The following is a 10878-nucleotide window of genomic DNA, read 5'->3' as shown; positions in this document are numbered from 1 at the left end:
AGATCGCCAATTTGATCAACCTTTTAGATCTTGGGTTTAAATTCATTTTATGGAGATGATTTGTGAAGCACAACCCAACAAATGAGCGGTTTGGATGATTCAACCCGAATGAACCATTCCCTTTGTTTTTAACACACTTTTCAGATTGGTTGTATGTTCCCTTAAAATTTTTGATAAAGTGTGTCAACAAAGAGTGTCATTACCGATCGAAACAAAGGAATCCACTGAATCATGTGACATATAAGCATAATAGAGAATTTATATCATGGGTGGCCGTGAAAACACGTGAAGTCTCAAAAAGTAGGTACGGCCCACTTTTTTTGATGATCCAAACCGTTCATCTGTTTGGGCACAATGTAAATAGGTAGTGCACCAAAAATCATTTTCATTGGATGATCCTAACCCTCCGATCTGAATATGGAGATGTCCAAAAACCATTTATGGAATCTTCTAAAAATCGGAGGGTTAGGATCATCCTATGGAAATGATTTTTGGGGCACAACCTATCTACGTTATGCCCAAACAGATGAACGGTTTGGATCATCAAAAAAAGTGGGCCGTACCTGTTTTCCAAGACTTCACGTGTTTTCACGGGCACCCACATATAAATTCTCAGCATAATATATCCAAAAGGTAACGTTATATACTCACGAGTTAATAACATTAAGTATTCACTTTTGATTCAATTCACATGCTCAACTCTCAAATGAATTTGTAATTTAACATTTACAATTTTTGATGTTCATCAAATGATGGAAAATAATCCAGATAACTATGCAGAAAAAACAATGGAAAGCCCACAAGTGGAAGTAACTCATGCAATTACTCTTCATATAGATAAATGTAATTCATGCTTCCGATGTGATTCGTTTAGCTAGTTGTGTCAATGATAATCACATTCTAAGCAATGGAAACTCATTCTACTCAAGGGTGTCACCTTTAACAAGTCACTTGGCAAGTCCATCTCTTAGGCTAGTTTTTCAAACATTGTTCTACAGCACAATATAGATATAAAACATAGCGTACTAGTGCTATAAACCAGTTTCCTAAATTTGGTTAAACGACCATGATCAATATGATCATAAGAACAGGCAATTGTATAAATGTTTATAGAGTGAGAGAATCCATCATCAAAACCAAACAAGTCCTATTAGTTTGGGATAACAATATTGGGTCCTAAATTATAAAAGACACTTAACCTTTTGATTTGCCCAACCAAATAAGGGATGGTGTTTTACATCAACTTTAAATCATTAGGTTTTACTTTTAGATCTAACCAATCCCTGTGATCTCTCAATTTCAGTTCTAAACGTCAAAGGAATTTCAACCGAGGGATCATAAAAGCATCACATGACTTCCGATCAAGCATATGAAATTCCTAAACTTTGATTAATTAAAATAGAGTAATAGAACTGTTCAAGTTTTTAAAACCAAGGCAAAACTATATTTGGGTCTTCGAAAGCCATAGATCAGTAACCATTACGATTTTTGTAAGAAAGTAGTAAATCTGATATGATATGATTCCTAAGATTGTTGGATGAAATAATAGATGTTCAGATTGCTACTACTCTTAATGAAACTTATAATATGAAAGAGGGACTGGTCTATGGCTTAACCAAACCCAAAAATCAGTAGGTCGAATCCAACTTGGTTACTCGGACTCAGAACTAGTTACTTGAACGTTACTTGGCCCCAAATTAGTGCAACTCGGACCCAAAACTGTAGTGTTAAAAAATTCTAGAATTGAAATTAAACTTTGAAAAACAAGATTGAACTTATCTTTTTGACGAAAAACCCTTTTTGATATCCAGATTGATGATAATTGAGGAAGGATGACTGAGTCGTGACACATGGTCACTCTCCTTAAGAATCGTATCCGCCCCCTACGGTGCAACCGGGATCCATGAATCGATGCTCGAAGATAAAACAGCCTAGACAGGCTCCAGTCCACATGCACTTGCTGAATAGTCCACTTAGAACCAACTTAGAAATGTGCTCTGACACGAAACAAGAGGGGGAAGGAAGGAGAGAAATCTAGATTTCCTTGTGTAAAACAGTAGCAAAACAACATGTAATATCTGTATCAAAATGTACCTCTAACATTTATGACTGTTAGAGAGGGGAAAATGCCCATATTAAGAGACCCAAATGTTTCTCTCCATTTGTGATTGTTGGAGATATTAAAACGGTAGCAAAACGGTTCAAGCATTTAATGGGTCCTTTAATCAAAATGTGTGGAGTATTAAAACTATTGAGAATTGATAAGGAAAAATCAAAACCTTTTTGGGAACCAAAATGCTAGTTTTAATTTACTCGAACCCAAACCCAGACCACGAACCACGGCCAGGCCCGGCGCGCGTGTGTGTATATGAACTTGGGTTCCGGGTCACCCAACAACTTTCAATGCCTCCTAAAAGGCTCAAGCCTTTCCTCCAACTCCACGTCTTATATGTCCAATGTGGGACTAAATGTTTTGCAATGTGGTTGAGAGCCTTCTCCACTCACCTCAAGGTCTTCGGTTCAAGTCCCCGTAAGCCACAAAAGACAGGAGCTTTGAAAACAAGAGGGATCTTTCAAATTTTGAATATTCCCTCCAAATTTAAAGTCAAACAAAAGTAGTATTTTGCTTTATTATTTCTAACAGTGCAAGCACAAGCAGCACCAGAAAACAGTAGGGTCCACATTGTTTGGGTGATCCAAACCATTCATTTGTTGGGCCCGGACTTAGAGATGGTGTCCCCCGGAAATGTTCTCCATATGATGATCGTAACCCTCCGATTTGTGGAGATTTAAAATGGAAAGGCTAATGGCTATTGATAGTTGCATTGCCATTTTTTGATAACGATCCAAACTCACCTTGTATTTTCCTTTTTAATTAGCTGCTGAGTGCATTTTGGGAATCGTAATAGCTTTTGACAACTGGTTAAATAAAAAAAGACAAGGTGAGTTTCTGTCATTATCAAACCATGGCGGTGCAAATAGCAATGGAAATCCGTTTTCTGAAAAAAAAAAAAAAAACAAAAGAAAAGAAAACACAGACCCACTGTCGTGACAAGTGCTCTAGAAGACAAGGAAGAGAGCTCCATTCCCCACAAAACGCATGAAACAGTGGGAAAATGATCAAGTTAGACGTCATTTTCACTTTCATCTTTATCTTACAAAAGGAATTCAGTCTTGAAAGTGTGTTCCTGACATTTAAATCATTCCACTTAAATAAATGCGTGTTAGACAAGGATTAGTCCAAGCACTAATATAAATTTGCCCCGTTCATTCCACTTCACCCAACCAGTCACCGACCGCATTTACATTGGCTCGGAAAATATAAACTTAAAGGAATGATAATGTGGTTAGATGAGGTGGAATCCCTATTGGGTCATTAAAACGCAGTTGTGCCAGTTTGGATCAGTCTCCCTACCATTATTAATCTTATGCAAAAAATATTTTCTTTAACATTTAGGCCTTGTTGGTTTTGGATAATGGGAACCGATTGTGAGTCCAAAACTGATTATTGGACTAAAATAATAAATGAAATTTTGCATCCAATAATCAGTTTTGAGCTCACAAGTCACAATCGATTTACATAATCGAAAACAAACAAGGCCTTAGGAAGAATGATTGAAAATGTTTTACAAATAGCTTATTCTACGTTACATGATACTTGCTGAATGTAGCAAGACTGTGTTAGGGTCGATCTATTGAAGTCTTTGTCCAATCGTATCTATTTGAGTATCACGCATCAAATAATTATGTGGCAATCTATTGTTTAATTATGTCAACATTGCTTTATAATCTAACAGGATTGATCCAAGAGGATTTGGTATCAGTGTGGGCCTAGTTCAGAGGTCCGCAAATTTCAGGCCAGGTCATACAACACATGGTAAGTTATTAAACCCCACTTGAGGTTGAAGGGAATAATGCAAGGCTAGGGTGTCATATGTAGGGGTGGCCAGAACCGAACCAGAACCGAAGAACCGAACCGGAACCGAACTGTAAAAAAATATTTTTTGTTCGGTTCGGTTCCACTGATGAAGAACCGAACTTATTCGGTTCGGTTCCGGGTCTAATGTTCTCGGTTCAGTTCCAGAACCGAAGAACCGAACTTTGAATATATATATATATATATATATATATATATATATATATATATAATATTTTTATATTTCTATTATACATATACTTAATAATATAAATTACTTATAATATTAATAAGTAATAGTTAATACTATTCTTATAATAAGAAAGTAACTTATATTATAACTTTAATTAAAAGTTTTTATAAATTATAATTAATAATTAATAATTAGCCTTTAGAACCGAAGAACCGGACCGGACCGAACCGATTATGTTTGGTTCGGTTCGGTTCGGTCCTACTGTGTACTACGGTTCGGTTCGGTTCTTACGGTTCATGGAACCGAGAACCGAGAACCGAAAAAAAAGGAACCGAGAACCGAGAACCGAGAACCGAACCGGTTGGCCACCCCTAGTCATATGGCATACGACACATGGCCAAAGGAGAGAAAGGGATACCCCTTTTTTGGTCAAAGTGTGGAGAAAACCCCACTTAAGGCTGCAGGGAATTGGTTTTGCAACTGATTGAAATGTATAATATCACTTTTGTGAGATTTTGGAAGACTAAAACAAAACCCTAAATGTTTTGTCTTGCACAAAGAGACGATTTTCGTGTGAAAGGAGAGGAGAATCCAACTTTGAGACCGGAGAACGAGAGCCAAGGTAAGATTTATGTTCTAAGATGAAAGAGATGTGTTAAAGAACCCTAAAAGAGGAATAAGTGGTATTTAGGAGATGGGAATTATGTTTGATAGAATTCAAGATGAACTCCGTGATTAATTTCGGATTCCTTGCGGTTTTTCCTGTTCCTGAACCCCAACGAATTCGAGATCAATCCGTTTTGGCTTTAGAAATTGAGATTTTGCAACTTTTAATTTAGATCTTAAAGTTTTGTTTCGATCTCCGTTTCATGAATCTTGAAATGTGAATCTAGGTTTGGTGGGATCCTCTCGTCATACGGATTCCATCAGATCCAACCTTGAGCGAATCGAAGTTCAAATGAATAAGATATAGTTCCTTGAAGTTGTGATGAAATCAGGTTGAAATGTGGAATTCGCGACTTAAGAGATTTTTCTTGTAGTGAGATTAGCAAAGTTCTAGGCTTAGGAAAATGAGTAACACAAGGTTAGCTCACAATTTCTTGATGAACTCGATCACAACAGCAATAGAATTTGTGGCAGCGAGCGATGTGAACGTAGCAGCTTCGTTGGACTGAGCAGAGCCTCTGCCGGCCAAATCAGACAAAGCTCTGATAGCAATGTAAGGAACTCTCTGTTGAAGGCAGATGAGTGCCACTGATGCACTCTCCATGTCGACGGGGCTCCTCTTGAACTTACTATATATGAAACTCCTGTAAGCAGCATTGTCGAGATAAATGCTTGCACTTGTTCCTCTACAAAAGTCACAACCTTTGGGGCCGTCGACAAACAAGTGGTAGAGTTCAGGCAATTTTGCAGCTTCAAACCCTTCATAACATGAAAATAATGTTAGGATTATTTCCTAACGGTGGATACCCCTATAGTTAAGGGCGATGTATTCAGTCAGTTACAATGTCCCAGGAACGCACTGGAACGGAATGAGATGAGACATATTCCTTATGCTTCCGCTGTTGGTAGTCTCATGTATGCTCAGGTCTGTACCCGTCCAGATATTTCATTTGCAGTTGGCATGCTTGGTAGATACCAAAGTGACCCAGGTCTGGATCACTGGAAGGCAGCCAAAAAGGTTATGCGTTACCTGCGAGGGACTTCAGATTACATGCTCACATTTAGGAGATCGGATAGCCTTGAGGTGATTGGCTATTCTGATTCCGACTTCGCTGGTTGTCGGGACACCTATCGATCCACTTCTGGTTATATTTTTATGCTTTCAGGAGGAACTATTTCTTGGAGAAGCGTCAAGCAGAGAATGACGGCTTCATCCACTATGGAGGCAGAGTTTATTTTATGTTCACATTTCGTGCACATTTTCTAGATTCTTCTCCCCCTTTGTCATCAACAAAAGGAAGGGGTAAGAAAAACAAAGGGTTTAAAATTTACAATTTTAAAGCTCCCCCTTTTTCAAAGAAAAATTCAATTTTAACTCCCCCTAGTTAAAATAATTTTACAATACCAGAGGGGTTATCACAAACCATACAAATGAAATATATTCAATTTTAAGTTCAAAAACCCCTAATCTACACAATATGAATAAAATCATATGGGGGTTTTGGGAACCCAAGATTTCTTGGTCCCACATCTAGCCCTACTCTTGGATGCACATTGGAATTGGTAATGACCATTCATTCCACAAAAATGGCATCTAACAAGAGGGTTAGATACACTAGTCCTATCATGATAAGCATGTTGAGGTCTAAGACTAGTTTTACTTAGGATTATGTCAATAATTTTATTTCCATTTAGAAATACATGTAAACATAATCTAAGTCTTTCATTTTCATTATGAAGATGGGATGTTTGAACTAAAAGCTCATTTCTTTCATCTTCATAAGAATTGGAGGAGCTTGCCATATTTTGAAGTTTTAAAAGTTGGCAAGTTTTCTCATCCAAACTACCCTTAAGGGTATTAATCTCAAGTTTATGATTTTCAAGTATCACTTGTTCTTGAGATATGGAAGAAGATAAATCAATTTTCAAAAATTCAAGTTCTTTTTCTAACTTTAAAATGGATTTTTTAAGAACTTTGTTTTTGGAAATTTGGGAGTGCAAAGTGTTACACAATTCATCATAAGATATTTTTTCACTATCGCTACTTGATGATTTACAAGATGGGTTAGAGTTTACCTCATCTTCATGGGTGAATGTCATGAAGCAAAGATCATCTTTTTTATTTTCTTCCCCTTCACTTGAGCTTTTGCCCGATGTGCTTAACGCATCCCAACCGGCGGCAAGAGCCTTATGCTTCTTCCAATCCTTCTTACCCTTGTACTTAGAGGAAGTAGATTTTAGAAGTGGACAATCCGGTCTTTTGTGTCCAATCTTCTTGCAATTGAAGCATCTTAAGGCTCCATCAACATCACTTTCTTCTTTCTTCTTCTTATCTTTCTTATGCTTCTTTCTTCACAAGCTCTTGAATCTTCGAAAAGCTTCTTCTTCGTCACTATCCGCTTCACTTGATGAGTCTTCCTTGGAAGCTTTGAGTGCTAGGGATCTAAATTCCCTCTCCTTCTCCTTTGGCTTCTTTTCCTCTTGTCGGCTAGTAAGGAGCATCTCATGGGTGATGAGAGATCCTACAAGCTCCTCTATGGTTAGCGTCTTGAGATTTTTTGACTCTTGAATCGCGGTCACCTTTGGATCCCAATGTGGAGGAAGAGACCTAAGCAGCTTACTTACAAGCTCATCAGTAGGATAAGATTTACCAAGATTAGCCAGTTCGTTAGAAATAATAGAAAAACGAGTATACATTTCCGAAATACTCTCGTTTGGACTCATTCTAAACATTTCATACTTGCTCTTTAACAAGTTTATTTTGGAATCCTTGACTTGTGATGTTCCCTCATGGGTAGTCGCAAGGGTATCCCAAATAGTCTTGGCGGAATCAAAAAGAGCAACTCGATTGAACTCCTCGGTAGCTAAGGCACAAAACAAAGAATTTATTGCTTTGTAGTTCAAATTAGCTTGCCTTTTCTCTACCACGTTCCATTCTTCAAATGGTTTGGAAGGTACATTGTATCCATTTTCCACAATGTACCAAAGTTCCACATCTATCGACAGAAGATAGATGCGCATCCTTGTTTTCCAATGTCCATAGTTTGACCCATTGAAGAAAGGAGGTCTAGTTGTGGAATGGCCTTCCGGAAGTCCGGTTCCAATTTGGTGTGCCATTTCACAAATAGAAGTTGCCAAATAAAATCTTTCCCTAGTTAGATTTTGAAATAACTTTCACAAAAATTTTAAAATCTTTTAAGAGCCAAGGCTCTGATACCAAGTGAAAAACCGATGTAGGGGGGTCCCAAGTTATACTAAATTGGCAACACAATGAGGAGGGAGAATATGGTTGTTTAAGAAATAGAATCTACCAATTTAAAACCTTTAAACCGATTTTAAGATTAAGAGATCAAGAATCAATATTCAAGTTAAATCTAATGGTGCAATGCAAATAAAAGAGCAAAGAGATAGAAAGAGTGCACCCGAGATTTAAAGTGGTTCGGTCCTCAAATCCGAGGCCTACTCCACTCCACCAACCAAACCCGTTGATGGCTTCACTATTTGATCTTCTTAACCTTGGCGAAGATCGAATGCCAATTACAATAGCTTTAACTTTGGTGGCTATCCTCACCCCAATAGCTTTAACCTCGGTGGCTATCCTCACCACGGAGAATGGGCTTCGCTTCTCCGAATACTCGCCCGAATACAACACTCGAAGGTTGAAAGAAAGAAATGAAAAATCCCTCACAAGGGTTACAAAATGGATGTACAAATTTGAGCCTATGATCCAAATCCTAAAGATGGTGATGAGAGGCACAATTGAAGTTTGATTCACTCTTAGATATTCAAATGAAGTTTTAGAGTGTTAGGATTGATGGTTTGTATGTTTAGAACACCCATATTTATAGGAAAACCAAAATATGACCGTTCAATGGCATTGAGGTAATTCCAGCAAAATTCCAAACGGCTCTTTTTCAGACCGTTGGAGTGTTCTCGGAGTTCCGAGAATAATTCTCGGAGTTCCGAGAATTCTCGGAGTTCCGAGAATACACACAGAAGTTGGAAAATGATCTACTGGACCATTTCTCGGAGTTCCGAGAATAATTCTCGGAGTTCCGAGAAAAACTCTCGGAGTTCCGAGAAGCCTATGCAGAGCAGATTTTCAATTCTGTTTTGGGCTTCCAATTCTCAACCAAGATGGGATTGCTATGAGGGTTCCAAGGTGTTGGAACTCCACAAATACAATCACTTGTTTATTTAGGGTTTGTGAGATTAACTTAATTATGCCTCTAAAAGCCTAATCTAGGTTTGGATCAAATACATTCTAAAAGACAAAAAATGGTCTTCAATATGAATTTCTTCATGTCTTCTTGCTTGATGACTTTGGCCTTCCAATTGGTGGTCCAATGTGAGCTTCTTGGCCTTCAATCCAAGCATCCTTGATCTTACTTTATCATAATCTACAACTTGGACATTCAAACACATTAGTGATAAAAGATCACTTGTGTATTGGAATCATCAAAACAAGATGGGAATGCCAAGGTGAAAACCATTGGGCTTACAGCAAGACTTCATCGTCTTTAGACATCCAGTTGAAGAGTAAAATTTTAAAGAGATCAGCATCAGACATCCTGTAGAACTGATGAGATATTAAGAGAAGAGTTTTAGGCAAGGAAGCTGTATTATAAATTTAAGCCCTAAAAAAAAAAATATTTGGGCTGTGTATTTCCATTATGATTTCGAGGTAGAATATTCCATGAATGAGGACATTTTCACTGTCCAAAAAGAAAGAGAACATTTAAGAGAAAAGAAGGAGTAAAAAAAAAAGAGATAAGGAGTTGTGGAATCTTGAGCATAAATTCAAGATCTTCGAGATGGGAGTGGAGCAGAGTGGTTGAAGTTTTGCGTGACATGCTGTCAGAAACCTCAAAAAAAATTCAAAGTTTTCGAACCTTAAGCAAAAGAGCTTGTACATCAAATACATCAGGAGGCCATCCTTGGACGTTTGAACTTTTATGGCCAAAATCCTAACGTTTAAAAATCCTTCTATAAACCTTTTGGGCCAAAAGTAAAATTAAACAATTTCTTTTCAAACACATTATAAACCCGGGGCATTTATGCACCCGAACTACGTCGGACCTGATCCCCAACTCTTCAGGGGTACGTAGGCAACTTGATTAATTTGGGTTCGGTGAAACCTTGGGATAAAATCCCCTTTCAATATTTTTTAAGCTAAAAGCTAGACCATTCTTTCTTCAACCCAAAAAAAAAAGTGAACTATGCGGATCTGATCCTCCATTTTTGAGGTACGTAGGTAGTCTGGCTAAGTCCATGACCAACGAGTTTGGCTTTTTGCAAAGTAAGGGTAGTGGTCTACTGGATTGAAAACTTGAAGAGACAATTCAATTAGAGGCAAAGACTTCCCATGAAGAAAGAATTGATGAGATACAGCAGGAGTTTATCGGTTACGAAGAATTTTAGATTGCAGGTAGGGCAAGCAAAAGTTGAGACAAGTAGTCTTTTAGACTAAAAACTTGGAAAGCAAAAATTGTGACTTCTTTTGAAGAGAGAAATCAAGGCAACGGAGAAGCAACCTCGAAACAAAGCATGATCCCAGAATCCGAGTAGTGTCGGTGAGACTTGCTTTGATACCCTTTTAAACTAGGGGCATTAAGACTGAGCAATCCGAAGGGGGTAATAACCATGACGGATGTCCCGATGGAGGAAATTAGATCCTCTTGACATGGTATTCAAGAGTACTCTAAGAGTGGCTAGCCTTACCATACAAAATAATGCATTTTATCTAAGGGTGAATCAAAAGTGAGTCAAGTCCCTTGATTAATTTGAGTCTTCTTTGATGGAGTCTTTGGAAGTCTTTTCCTTATTTTATCATTTTTCTCTCAATGTCCAAAGTGTTTGGCACTGGAAGAGCGGGAGTACACCTTTTGAAATGTAAAGAGAATTCAAAGTGGATCCTGGTCTGGAAATCAAGGAAATGGCAACACATTTGGTTCAAACTTGCCAGAGACATCAAGCCTCAAGTAGTGAGCAATGAAAGAAAAAATTCTTAGACTCTGCAATTTTGGATATCCTTTTACCCATATACCAAAGAAAGAACCCATGCAAGCTTAAACTTTCTTGCCAATCCTGATTTTGCTCTCCT

This window comes from Tasmannia lanceolata, unplaced genomic scaffold (assembly GCF_043159265.1).
Source record: "Tasmannia lanceolata isolate RefF3 unplaced genomic scaffold, GAP_Taslan_0.1 ptg000003l, whole genome shotgun sequence".
Taxonomy (NCBI): Eukaryota; Viridiplantae; Streptophyta; class Magnoliopsida; order Canellales; family Winteraceae; genus Tasmannia; species Tasmannia lanceolata.
This window is presented reverse-complemented; position numbering follows the sequence as displayed.